The sequence below is a fragment of the Nelumbo lutea genome, chromosome 4, assembly GCF_056320005.1.
Source record: "Nelumbo lutea isolate HS-2025 chromosome 4, American lotus-T2T, whole genome shotgun sequence".
Classification (NCBI taxonomy): Eukaryota; Viridiplantae; Streptophyta; class Magnoliopsida; order Proteales; family Nelumbonaceae; genus Nelumbo; species Nelumbo lutea.
This window is the reverse complement of record NC_142687.1, coordinates 51,011,556-51,024,041: the sequence shown is the minus strand read 5'-3', so window position 1 is coordinate 51,024,041 and position 12,486 is coordinate 51,011,556. Positions and strand designations below refer to the sequence as shown.

The following is a 12,486-nucleotide window of genomic DNA, read 5'->3' as shown; positions in this document are numbered from 1 at the left end:
GAGTTATTCCTTTCCAAATCTGTCACAGCCCCGGATACATGCAATACTATCGCGGGGCCCACAATGCACGACGAATGCCAAAAGCCCGGTTTAGCACCGTTCCCATTCAGTAATGACAGTCGTGCTGCAAAGGGTCCGTGAATCCGGCGCGTTGTTTCCAGTTTTCTCGCCGAAACGACATATGGAATTTGCAAATAATATATCAAAAATAAAATATTAATAAAATTGGGGTGCAACACGAGGACTTCCCAGGAGGTCACCAATCCTAATACTACTCTCGCCCATGCACGCTTAACTTCGGAGTTCTTATGGGATCCGGTGCATTAGTGCTGGTATGATCACACCCGTCTGCTTCTTGCTTGCTTAAATCTTTATGCTCTCATTATCTTGTTCCCCTCCAATAATTCTTTCAGACTTGAAAAAATGGTGTATGCAACTTTCCTCCCTTGGTAACTGTGCACAAACTACCATGTGAGAGGAGTTATTCCTTTCCAGATCTGCCGCATCCCCGGATAGATGCAATACTATCACGGGGACCACAATGCACGACGAATGCCAAAAGCCCGGTTTTGCACCGTTCCCATTCAGTAATGACGATCGTCCCGCAAATGGTCCGAGTATCCAGACCGTTGTTTCCAGTTGTCTCGCCGAAACGAAATATGGAATTTGCAAATAGTATATCAAAAATAAAATATTAATAAAATTGGGTTGCAACACAGGGATTTTTTAGGAGGTCAGCCATCCTAATACTACTCTCGCCAAAGCATGCTTAACTTCGGAGTTCTGATGGGATCCGGTGAATTAGAGCTGGTATGATCGCACCCGTTTGCTTCTTGCTTGCTTAAATCTTTATGCACTCATTATCTTGCTCCCCTCCATTAATACTTTCAGATTTGAAAAAACGGTGTATGCAACTTTCCTCCCTTGGTAACCGTGCACAAGCTTCCACGTGAGCGGAGTTATTCCTTTCCAAATCTGTCGCAGCCCCGGATAGATGCAATACTATCGCGGGGCCCACAATGCACGACGAATGCCAAAAGCCCGGTTTTGCACCATTCCCATTCAGTAATGACAGTCGTGCCGCAAATGGTCCGAGAATCCGGCGCGTTGTTTCCAGTTTTGTCGCCGAAACGACATATGGAATTTGCAAATAATATATCAAAAATAAAATATTAATAAAATTGGGTTGCAACACGATGATTTCCCAGGAGGTCACCCATCCTAATACTACTCTCGCCCAAGCTCAATTAACTTCGGAGTTTTGATGGGATCCGGTGCATTAGTGCTGGTATGATCGCAACCGTTTGCTATTTGCTCGCTTAAATCTTTATGCACTCACTATCTTGCTCCCCCCCAATAATTCTTTCAGACTTGAAAAAACGGTGTATGCAACTTTCCTTCCTTCGTAACCGTGCACAATTTTCCACGTGAGCGGAGTTATTCCTTTCCAGATCTGTCGCAGCCCCGGATAGATGCAATAATATCACGGGGCCCACAATGCACGATGAATTCCAAAAGCCCGATTTTGCACCGTTCCCATTCAGTAGTGACGATCGTGCCGCAAATGGTCCGAGTATCCGGCGCGTTGTTTCCAGTTGTCTCGCGGAAACGACATATGGAATTTGCAAATAGTATATAAAAAATAAATTGTTAATAAAATTGGGTTGCAACATAAGGATTTCCCAGGAGGTCAGCCATCCTAATACTACTCTCGCCCAACCACTCTTAGATTCGGAGTTCTGATGGGATCCGGTGGATTAGTGCTGGTATGATCGCACCCGTTTGCTTCTTGCTCGCTTAAATCTTTATGCACTCACTATCTTGCTCCCCTCCATTAATTTTTTCAGACTTGAAAAAACGGTTTATTCAACTTTCCTCCCTTCGTAACCGTGCACTAGCTCCCACGGGAGCGGCGTTATTCCTTTAAAGACCTGCCGCGACCCCGGATAGATGCAATACTATCGCGGGTCCCACAATGCACAACGAATGCCAAAAGCCCGGTTTTGCACCGTTCCCATTCAGTAATGACGATCGTGCCGGAAATGGTCCGAGTATCCGACGCGTTGTTTCCAGTTGTCTCGCCGAAACGACATTTGGAATTTGCAAATAGTATATCAAAGATAAAATATTAATAAAATTGGGGTGCAACACGAGGACTTCCCAGGAGGTGACCAATCCTAATACTACTCTCGCCCATGCACGCTTAACTTCAGAGTTCTTATGGGATCCGGTGCATTAGTGCTGGTATGATCGCACCCGTCTGCTTCTTGCTCGCTTAAATCTTTATGCTCTCATTATCTTGTTCCCCTCCAATAATTCTTTCAGACATGAAAAAATGGTGTATGCAACTTTCCTCCCTTGGTAACTGTGCACAAGCTCCCACGTGAGAGGAGTTATTCCTTTCCAGATCTGCCGCATCCCCGGATAGATGCAATACTATCGCGGGGACCACAATGCACGACGAATGGCAAAAGCCCGGTTTTGCACCGTTCCCATTCAGTAATGACGATCGTACCGCAAATGATCCGAGTATCCAGACCGTTGTTTCCAGTTGTCTCGCCGAAACGACATATGGATTTGCAAATAGTATATCAAAAATAAAATATTAATAAAATTGGGTTGCAACACAAGGATTTCTTAGGAGGTCAGCCATCCTAATACTACTCTCGCCCAAGCATGCTTAACTTCGGAGTTCTGATGGGATCCGGTGAATTAGAGCTGGTATGATCGCACCCGTTTGCTTCTTGCTTGCTTAAATCTTTATGCACTCATTATCTTGCTCCCCTCCATTAATACTTTCAGATTTGAAAAAATGGTGTATACAACTTTCCTCCCTTGGTAACCGTGCACAAGCTTCCACGTGAGCGGAGTTATTCCTTTCCAAATCTGTCACAGCCCCGGATAGATGCAATACTATCTTGGGGCCCACAATGCACGACGAATGCCAAAAGCCCGGTTTTGCACCGTTCCCATTCAGTAATGACGATCGTACCGCAAATGATCCGAGTATCCGGACCGTTGTTTCCAGTTGTCTCGCCGAAACGACATATGAATTTGCAAATAGTATATCAAAAATAAAATATTAATAAAATTGGGTTGCAACACAAGGATTTCTTAGGAGGTCTGCCATCCTAATACTACTCTCGCCCAAGCTTGCTTAACTTCGGAGTTCTGATGGGATCCGGTGAATTAGAGCTGGTATGATCGCACCCGTTTGCTTCTTGCTTGCTTAAATCTTTATGCACTCATTATCTTGCTCCCCTCCATTAATACTTTCAGATTTGAAAAAATGGTGTATGCAACTTTCCTCCCTTGGTAACCGTGCACAAGCTTCCACGTGAGCGGAGTTATTCCTTTCCAAATCTGTCACAGCCCCGGATAGATGCAATACTATCGCGGGGCCCACAATGCACGACGAATGCCAAAAGCCCGGTTTAGCACCGTTCCCATTCAGTAATGACAGTCGTGCTGCAAATGGTCCGTGAATCCGGCGCGTTGTTTCCAGTTTTCTCGCCGAAACGACATATGGAATTTGCAAATAATATATCAAAAATAAAATATTAATAAAATTGGGTTGCAACACGATGATTTCCCAGGAGGTCACCCATCCTAATACTACTCTCGCCCAAGCTCAATTAACTTCGTAGTTCTGATGGGATCCGGTGCATTAGTGCTGGTATGATCGCAACCGTTTGCTATTTGCTCGCTTAAATCTTTATGCACTCACTATCTTGCTCCCCCCCAATTATTCTTTCAGACTTGAAAAAACGGTGTATGCAACTTTCCTTCCTTCGTAACCATGCACAATTTTCCACGTGAGCGGAGTTATTCCTTTCCAGATCTGTCGCAGCCCCGGATAGATGCAATACTATCGCGGGGCCCACAATGCACGACGAATGCCAAAAGCCCGGTTTTGCACCGTTCCCATTCAGTAGAGCCGATCGTGCCGCAAATGGTCCGAGTATCCGGCACGTTGTTTCCAGTTGTCTCGCGGAAACGACATATGGAATTTGCAAATAGTATATCAAATATAAATTATTAATAAAATTGGGTTGCAACACAAGGATTTCCCAGGAGGTCAGCCATCCTAATACTACTCTCGCCCAACCACTCTTAGATTCGGAGTTCTGATGGGATCCGGTGGATTAGTGCTGGTACGATCGCACCCATTTGCTTCTTGCTCGCTTAAATCTTTATGCACTCACTATCTTGCTCCCCTCCATTAATTCTTTCAGACTTGAAAAAACGGTTTATCCAACTTTCCTCCCTTCGTAACCGTGCACTAGCTCCCACGTGAGCGGCGTTATTCCTTTAAAGATCTGCCGCAACGCCGGATAGATGCAATACTATCGCGGGGCCCACAATGCACAACGAATGCCAAAAGCCCGGTTTTGCACCGTTCCCATTCAGTAATGACGATCGTGCCGGAAATGGTCCGAGTATCTGACGCGTTGTTTCCAGTTGTCTCGCCAAAACGACATTTGGAATTTGCAAATAGTATATCAAAGATAAAATATTAATAAAATTGGGGTGCAACACGAGGACTTCCCAGGAGGTCACCAATCCTAATACTACTCTCGCCCATGCACGCTTAACTTCGGAGTTCTTATGGGATCCGGTGCATTAGTGCTGGTATGATCACACCCGTCTGCTTCTTGCTTGCTTAAATCTTTATGCTCTCATTATCTTGTTCCCCTCCAATAATTCTTTCAGACTTGAAAAAATGGTGTATGCAACTTTCCTCCCTTGGTAACTGTGCACAAGCTACCATGTGAGAGGAGTTATTCCTTTCCAGATCTGCCGCATCCCCGGATAGATGCAATACTATCACGGGGACCACAATGCACGACGAATGCCAAAAGCCCGGTTTTGCACCGTTCCCATTCAGTAATGACGATCGTACCGCAAATGGTCCGAGTATCCAGACCGTTGTTTCCAGTTGTCTCGCCGAAACGAAATAGGGAATTTGCAAATAGTATATCAAAAATAAAATATTAATAAAATTGGGTTGCAACACAGGGATTTTTTAGGAGGTCAGCCATCCTAATACTACTCTCGCCAAAGCATGCTTAACTTCGGAGTTCTGATGGGATCCGGTGAATTAGAGCTGGTATGATCGCACCCGTTTGCTTCTTGCTTGCTTAAATCTTTATGCACTCATTATCTTGCTCCCCTCCATTAATACTTTCAGATTTGAAAAAACGGTGTATGCAACTTTCCTCCCTTGGTAACCGTGCACAAGCTTCCACGTGAGCGGAGTTATTCCTTTCCAAATCTGTCGCAGCCCCGGATAGATGCAATACTATCGCGGGGCCCACAATGCACGACGAATGCCAAAAGCCCGGTTTTGCACCATTCCCATTCAGTAATGACAGTCGTGCCGCAAATGGTCCGAGAATCCGGCGCGTTGTTTCCAGTTTTGTCGCCGAAACGACATATGGAATTTGCAAATAATATATCAAAAATAAAATATTAATAAAATTGGGTTGCAACACGATGATTTCCCAGGAGGTCACCCATCCTAATACTACTCTCGCCCAAGCTCAATTAACTTCGGAGTTTTGATGGGATCCGGTGCATTAGTGCTGGTATGATCGCAACCGTTTGCTATTTGCTCGCTTAAATCTTTATGCACTCACTATCTTGCTCCCCCCCAATAATTCTTTCAGACTTGAAAAAACGGTGTATGCAACTTTCCTTCCTTCGTAACCGTGCACAATTTTCCACGTGAGCGGAGTTATTCCTTTCCAGATCTGTCGCAGCCCCGGATAGATGCAATAATATCACGGGGCCCACAATGCACGATGAATTCCAAAAGCCGATTTTGCACCGTTCCCATTCAGTAGTGACGATCGTGCCGCAAATGGTCCGAGTATCCGGCGCGTTGTTTCCAGTTGTCTCGCGGAAACGACATATGGAATTTGCAAATAGTATATAAAAAATAAATTGTTAATAAAATTGGGTTGCAACATAAGGATTTCCCAGGAGGTCAGCCATCCTAATACTACTCTCGCCCAACCACTCTTAGATTCGGAGTTCTGATGGGATCCGGTGGATTAGTGCTGGTATGATCGCACCCGTTTGCTTCTTGCTCGCTTAAATCTTTATGCACTCACTATCTTGCTCCCCTCCATTAATTCTTTCAGACTTGAAAAAACGGTTTATTCAACTTTCCTCCCTTCGTAACCGTGCACTAGCTCCCACGGGAGCGGCGTTATTCCTTTAAAGACCTGCCGCGACCCCGGATAGATGCAATACTATCGCGGGTCCCACAATGCACAACGAATGCCAAAAGCCCGGTTTTGCACCGTTCCCATTCAGTAATGACGATCGTGCCGGAAATGGTCCGAGTATCCGACGCGTTGTTTCCAGTTGTCTCGCCGAAACGACATTTGGAATTTGCAAATAGTATATCAAAGATAAAATATTAATAAAATTGGGGTGCAACACGAGGACTTCCCAGGAGGTCACCAATCCTAATACTACTCTCGCCCATGCACGCTTAACTTCGGAGTTCTTATGGGATCCGGTGCATTAGTGCTGGTATGATCGCACCCGTCTGCTTCTTGCTCGCTTAAATCTTTATGCTCTCATTATCTTGTTCCCCTCCAATAATTCTTTCAGACATGAAAAAATGGTGTATGCAACTTTCCTCCCTTGGTAACTGTGCACAAGCTACCACGTGAGAGGAGTTATTCCTTTCCAGATCTGCCGCATCCCCGGATAGATGCAATACTATCGCGGGGACCACAATGCACGACGAATGCCAAAAGCCCGGTTTTGCACCGTTCCCATTCAGTAATGACGATCGTACCGCAAATGGTCCGAGTATCCAGACCGTTGTTTCCAGTTGTCTCGCCGAAACGACATATGGATTTGCAAATAGTATATCAAAAATAAAATATTAATAAAATTGGGTTGCAACACAGGGATTTCTTAGGAGGTCAGCCATCCTAATACTACTCTCGCCAAAGCATGCTTAACTTCGGAGTTCTGATGGGATCCGGTGAATTAGAGCTGGTATGATCGCACCCGTTTGCTTCTTGCTTGCTTAAATCTTTATGCACTCATTATCTTGCTCCCCTCCATTAATACTTTCAGATTTGAAAAAATGGTGTATACAACTTTCCTCCCTTGGTAACCGTGCACAAGCTTCCACGTGAGCGGAGTTATTCCTTTCCAAATCTGTCACAGCCCAGGATAGATGCAATACTATCTTGGGGCCCACAATGCACGACGAATGCCAAAAGCCCGGTTTTGCACCGTTCCCATTCAGTAATGACGTTCGTACCGCAAATGATCCGAGTATCCGGACCGTTGTTTCCAGTTGTCTCGCCGAAACGACATATGGATTTGCAAATAGTATATCAAAAATAAAATATTAATAAAATTGGGTTGCAACACAAGGATTTCTTAGGAGGTCTGCCATCCTAATACTACTCTCGCCCAAGCTTGCTTAACTTCGGAGTTCTGATGGGATCCGGTGAATGAGAGCTGGTATGATCGCACCCGTTTGCTTCTTGCTTGCTTAAATCTTTATGCACTCATTATCTTGCTCCCCTCCATTAATACTTTCAGATTTGAAAAAATGGTGTATGCAACTTTCCTCCCTTGGTAACCGTGCACAAGCTTCCACGTGAGCGGAGTTATTCCTTTCCAAATCTGTCACAGCCCCGGATAGATGCAATACTATCGCGGGGCCCACAATGCACGACGAATGCCAAAAGCCCGGTTTAGCACCGTTCCCATTCAGTAATGACAGTCGTGCTGCAAATGGTCCGTGAATCCGGCGCGTTGTTTCCAGTTTTCTCGCCGAAACGACATATGGAATTTGCAAATAATATATCAAAAATAAAATATTAATAAAATTGGGTTGCAACACGATGATTTCCCAGGAGGTCACCCATCCTAATACTACTCTCGCCCAAGCTCAATTAACTTCGTAGTTCTGATGGGATCCGGTGCATTAGTGCTGGTATGATCGCAACCGTTTGCTATTTGCTCGCTTAAATCTTTATGCACTCACTATCTTGCTCCCCCCCAATTATTCTTTCAGACTTAAAAAAACAGTGTATGCAACTTTCCTTCCTTCGTAACCATGCACAATTTTCCACGTGAGCGGAGTTATTCCTTTCCAGATCTGTCGCAACCCCGGATAGATGCAATACTATCGCGGGGCCCACAATGCACGACGAATGCCAAAAGCCCGGTTTAGCACCGTTCCCATTCAGTAATGACAGTCGTGCTGCAAATGGTCCGAGTATCCGGCACGTTGTTTCCAGTTGTCTCGCGGAAACGACATATGGAATTTGCAAATAGTATATCAAATATAAATTATTAATAAAATTGGGTTGCAACACAAGGATTTCCCAGGAGGTCAGCCATCCTAATACTACTCTCGCCCAACCACTCTTAGATTCGGAGTTCTGATGGGATCCGGTGGATTAGTGCTGGTACGATCGCACCCATTTGCTTCTTGCTCGCTTAAATCTTTATGCACTCACTATCTTGCTCCCCTCCATTAATTCTTTCAGACTTGAAAAAACGGTTTATCCAACTTTCCTCCCTTCGTAACCGTGCACTAGCTCCCACGTGAGCGGCGTTATTCCTTTAAAGATCTGCCGCAACGCCGGATAGATGCAATACTATCGCGGGGCCCACAATGCACAACGAATGCCAAAAGCCCGGTTTTGCACCGTTCCCATTCAGTAATGACGATCGTGCCGGAAATGGTCCGAGTATCTGACGCGTTGTTTCCAGTTGTCTCGCCAAAACGACATTTGGAATTTGCAAATAGTATATCAAAGATAAAATATTAATAAAATTGGGGTGCAACACGAGGACTTCCCAGGAGGTCACCAATCCTAATACTACTCTCGCCCATGCACGCTTAACTTCGGAGTTCTTATGGGATCCGGTGCATTAGTGCTGGTATGATCACACCCGTCTGCTTCTTGCTTGCTTAAATCTTTATGCTCTCACTATCTTGTTCCCCTCCAATAATTCTTTCAGACTTGAAAAAATGGTGTATGCAACTTTCCTCCCTTGGTAACTGTGCACAAGCTACCATGTGAGAGGAGTTATTCCTTTCCAGATCTGCCGCATCCCCGGATAGATGCAATACTATCACGGGGACCACAATGCACGACGAATGCCAAAAGCCCGGTTTTGCACCGTTCCCATTCAGTAATGACGATCGTACCGCAAATGGTCCGAGTATCCGGACCGTTGTTTCCAGTTGTCTCGCCGAAACGAAATATGGAATTTGCAAATAGTATATCAAAAATAAAATATTAATAAAATTAGGTTGCAACACAGGGATTTTTTTGGAGGTCAGCCATCCTAATACTACTCTCGCCAAAGCATGCTTAACTTCGGAGTTCTGATGGGATCCGGTGAATTAGAGCTGGTATGATCGCACCCGTTTGCTTCTTGCTTGCTTAAATCATTATGCACTCATTATCTTGCTCCCCTCCATTAATACTTTTAGACATGAAAAAACGGTGTATGCAACTTTCCTCCCTTGGTAACCGTGCATAAGCTTCCACGTGAGCGGAGTTATTCCTTTCCAAATTTGTCGCAGCCCCGGATAGATGCAATACTATCGCGGGGCCCACAATGCACGACGAATGCCAAAAGCCCGGTTTTGCACCGTTCCCATTCAGTAATGACAGTCGTGCCGCAAATGGTCCGAGAATCCGGCGCGTTGTTTCCAGTTTTCTCGCCGAAACGACATATGGAATTTGCAAATAATATATCAAAAATAAAATATTAATAAAATTGGGTTGCAACACGATGATTTCCCAGGAGGTCACCCATCCTAATACTACTCTCGCCCAAGCTCAATTATCTTCGGAGTTCTGATGGGATCCGGTGCATTAGTGCGGGTATGATCGCAACCGTTTGCTATTTGCTCGTTTAAATCTTTATGCACTCACTATCTTGCTCCCCCCCATTAATTCTTTTAGACTTGAAAAAACGGTGTATGCAACTTTCCTTCCTTCGTAACCGTGCACAATTTTCCACGTGAGCGGAGTTATTCCTTTCAAGATCTGTCGCATCCCCGGATAGATGCAATACTATCACGGGGCCCACAATGCACGACGAATGCCAAAAGCCGGGTTTTGCAACGTTCCTATTCATTTATGACGGTCGTGCCGCAAATGGTCCGTGAATCCGGCGCGTTGTTTCCAGTTGTCTCGCCTAAACGACATATGGAATTTGCAAATAATATATCAAAAATAAAATATTAATAAAATTGGGTTGCAAAATGATGATTTCCCAGGATGTCACCCATCGTAATACTATTCTCGCCCAAGCACACTTAACTTCAGAGTTCTGATGGGATCCAGAGCATTAGTGCTGGTATGATCACAACCGTTTGCTTCTTGCTCGGTTAAATCTTTATGCACTCACTATTTTGCTCCCCCCCATTAATTCTTTCAGATTTGAAAAAATGGTGTATGCAACTTTCCTCCCTTGGTAACCGTGCACAAGCTTCCACGTGAGCGGAGTTATTCCTTTCCAAATATGTCGCGGCCCCGGATAGATGCAATACTATCGCGGGGCCCACAATGCACGATGAATGCCAAAAGCCCAGTTTTGCACCGTTCCCATCAGAAATGACGATCGTGCCGCAAATGGTCCGAATATCCGGCGCGTTGTTTCCAGTTGTCTCGCCGAAACGACATATGGAATTTGCAAATAATATATCAAAAATAAAATATTAATAAAATTGGGTTGCAAAATGATGATTTCCCAGGAGGTCACCCATCGTAATACTATTCTCGCCCAAGCACACTTAACTTCAGAGTTCTGGTGGGATCCAGAGCATTAGTGCTGGTATGATCACAACCGTTTGCTTCTTGCTCGCTTAAATCTTTATGCACTCACTATTTTGCTACCCCCCATTAATTCTTTCAGATTTGAAAAAATGGTGTATGCAACTTTCCTCCCTTGGTAACCGTGCACAAGCTTCCACGTGAGCGGAGTTATTCCTTTCCAAATATGTCGCAGCCCCGGATAGATGCAATACTATCGCGGGGCCCACAATGCACGACGAATGCCAAAAGCCGGGTTTTGCAACGTTCCTATTCATTTATGACGGTCGTGCCGCAAATGGTCCGAGAATCCGGCGCGTTGTTTCCAGTTGTCTCGCCGAAACGACATATGGAATTTGCAAATAATATATCAAAAATAAAATATTAATAAAATTGGGTTGCAACACGATGATTTCCCAGGAGGTCACCCATCGTAATACTACTCTCGCCCAAGCACACTTAACTACGGAGTTCTGATGGGATCCGGTGCACTAGTGATGGTATGATCGCAACTGGTTGTTTCTTGCTCGCTTAAGTCTTTATGCACTCACTATCTTGCTGCCCCCCCATTAATTCTTTCAGACTTGAAAAAATAGTGTATGCAACTTTCCTCCCTTGGTAACCGTGCACAAGCTCCCACGTGAGCGGAGTTATTCCTTTCCAGATCTGTCGCAGCCCCGGATAGAAGCAATATTATCGCGGTGCCCACAATGCACGACGAATGCCAAAAGTCCGGTTTTACACCGTTCCCATTCAGTAATGACGATCATGCCGCAAATGGTCCAAGAATCCAGCGCGTTGTTTCCAGTTGTCTCGCCGAAACGACATATGGTATTTGCAAATAGTATATCAAAGATAAAATATTAATACAATTGGGGTGCAACACGAGGACTTCCAAGGAGGTCACCCATCCTAATACTACTCTCGCCCATGCACGCTTAGCTACGGAGTTCTGATGGGATCCGGTGCATTAGTGCTGGTATGATCGCACCCGTCTGCTTCTTGCTCGCTTAAATCTTTATGCTCTCATTATCTTGTTCCCCTCCAATAATTCTTTCAGACTTGATAAAACGGTGTATGCAACTTTCCTCCCTTGGTAACCGTGCACAAGCTCCCACGTGAGAGGAGTTATTATTTTCCAGATCTGCCGCATCCCCGGATAGATGCAATACTATCGCAGGGACCACAATGCACGATGAATGCCAAAAGCCCGGTTTTGCACCGTTCCCATTCAGTAATGACGATCGTACCGCAAATGGTCCGAGTATCCGGCGCGTTGTTTCCAGTTGTCTCGCCGAAACGACATATGGAATTTGCAAATAGTAAATCAAAAATAAAATATTAATAAAATTGGGTTGCAACACAAGGATTTCTTAAGAGGTCAGCCATCCTAATACTACTCTCGCCCAAGCTCGCTTAACTTCGGAGTTCTGATGGGATCCGGTGGATTAGTGCTGGTATGATCGCACCCGTTTGCTTCTTGCTTGCTTAAATCTTTATGCACTCATTATCTTGCTCCCCCCCATTAATTCTTTCAGATTTGAAAAAACGTTGTATGCAACTTTCCTCCCATGGTAACAGTGCACAAGCTCCCACGTGAGCGGAGTTATTCCTTTCCAGATCTGCCGCAGCCCCGGATAGATGCATTACTATCGCGGGGCCCACA

The 12,486-nt window shown here is 45.0% G+C and overlaps 5 non-coding genes and 21 pseudogenes across 5 annotated transcripts; all 26 read right to left on the bottom strand.

Moving 5' to 3' along the window:
* Positions 1-227: 227 nt before the first annotated feature.
* LOC148856206 (5S ribosomal RNA) lies at positions 228-346 on the bottom strand. The gene has a single exon (XR_016098039.1). It is a non-coding gene; the product is annotated as a 5S ribosomal RNA (ribosomal RNA).
* Positions 347-705: 359 nt separating this feature from the next.
* Positions 706-824, bottom strand: LOC148856205 (5S ribosomal RNA; annotated as a pseudogene).
* A 359-nt stretch (positions 825-1,183) lies between these two features.
* Positions 1,184-1,302, bottom strand: LOC148856204 (5S ribosomal RNA; annotated as a pseudogene).
* Positions 1,303-1,661: 359 nt separating this feature from the next.
* On the bottom strand, positions 1,662-1,780 carry LOC148856203 (5S ribosomal RNA; annotated as a pseudogene).
* Positions 1,781-2,139: 359 nt separating this feature from the next.
* On the bottom strand, positions 2,140-2,258 carry LOC148856202 (5S ribosomal RNA; annotated as a pseudogene).
* A 358-nt stretch (positions 2,259-2,616) lies between these two features.
* On the bottom strand, positions 2,617-2,735 carry LOC148856201 (5S ribosomal RNA; annotated as a pseudogene).
* A 358-nt stretch (positions 2,736-3,093) lies between these two features.
* Positions 3,094-3,212, bottom strand: LOC148856200 (5S ribosomal RNA; annotated as a pseudogene).
* A 359-nt stretch (positions 3,213-3,571) lies between these two features.
* LOC148856199 (5S ribosomal RNA) lies at positions 3,572-3,690 on the bottom strand (annotated as a pseudogene).
* Positions 3,691-4,049: 359 nt separating this feature from the next.
* Positions 4,050-4,168, bottom strand: LOC148856198 (5S ribosomal RNA; annotated as a pseudogene).
* Positions 4,169-4,527: 359 nt separating this feature from the next.
* On the bottom strand, positions 4,528-4,646 carry LOC148856197 (5S ribosomal RNA). Its single transcript, XR_016098038.1, has one exon. It is a non-coding gene; the product is annotated as a 5S ribosomal RNA (ribosomal RNA).
* Positions 4,647-5,005: 359 nt separating this feature from the next.
* On the bottom strand, positions 5,006-5,124 carry LOC148856196 (5S ribosomal RNA; annotated as a pseudogene).
* A 359-nt stretch (positions 5,125-5,483) lies between these two features.
* LOC148856195 (5S ribosomal RNA) lies at positions 5,484-5,602 on the bottom strand (annotated as a pseudogene).
* A 358-nt stretch (positions 5,603-5,960) lies between these two features.
* On the bottom strand, positions 5,961-6,079 carry LOC148856194 (5S ribosomal RNA; annotated as a pseudogene).
* A 359-nt stretch (positions 6,080-6,438) lies between these two features.
* LOC148856193 (5S ribosomal RNA) lies at positions 6,439-6,557 on the bottom strand. Its single transcript, XR_016097849.1, has one exon. It is a non-coding gene; the product is annotated as a 5S ribosomal RNA (ribosomal RNA).
* A 358-nt stretch (positions 6,558-6,915) lies between these two features.
* Positions 6,916-7,034, bottom strand: LOC148856192 (5S ribosomal RNA; annotated as a pseudogene).
* Positions 7,035-7,392: 358 nt separating this feature from the next.
* Positions 7,393-7,511, bottom strand: LOC148856191 (5S ribosomal RNA; annotated as a pseudogene).
* A 359-nt stretch (positions 7,512-7,870) lies between these two features.
* On the bottom strand, positions 7,871-7,989 carry LOC148856190 (5S ribosomal RNA; annotated as a pseudogene).
* A 359-nt stretch (positions 7,990-8,348) lies between these two features.
* Positions 8,349-8,467, bottom strand: LOC148856189 (5S ribosomal RNA; annotated as a pseudogene).
* A 359-nt stretch (positions 8,468-8,826) lies between these two features.
* LOC148856188 (5S ribosomal RNA) lies at positions 8,827-8,945 on the bottom strand. Its single transcript, XR_016098037.1, has one exon. It is a non-coding gene; the product is annotated as a 5S ribosomal RNA (ribosomal RNA).
* A 359-nt stretch (positions 8,946-9,304) lies between these two features.
* On the bottom strand, positions 9,305-9,423 carry LOC148856187 (5S ribosomal RNA; annotated as a pseudogene).
* A 359-nt stretch (positions 9,424-9,782) lies between these two features.
* On the bottom strand, positions 9,783-9,901 carry LOC148856186 (5S ribosomal RNA; annotated as a pseudogene).
* A 359-nt stretch (positions 9,902-10,260) lies between these two features.
* Positions 10,261-10,379, bottom strand: LOC148856185 (5S ribosomal RNA; annotated as a pseudogene).
* Positions 10,380-10,737: 358 nt separating this feature from the next.
* On the bottom strand, positions 10,738-10,856 carry LOC148856184 (5S ribosomal RNA; annotated as a pseudogene).
* Positions 10,857-11,215: 359 nt separating this feature from the next.
* Positions 11,216-11,334, bottom strand: LOC148856183 (5S ribosomal RNA; annotated as a pseudogene).
* A 360-nt stretch (positions 11,335-11,694) lies between these two features.
* On the bottom strand, positions 11,695-11,813 carry LOC148856182 (5S ribosomal RNA). The gene has a single exon (XR_016097296.1). It is a non-coding gene; the product is annotated as a 5S ribosomal RNA (ribosomal RNA).
* Positions 11,814-12,172: 359 nt separating this feature from the next.
* On the bottom strand, positions 12,173-12,291 carry LOC148856181 (5S ribosomal RNA; annotated as a pseudogene).
* Positions 12,292-12,486: the final 195 nt, after the last annotated feature.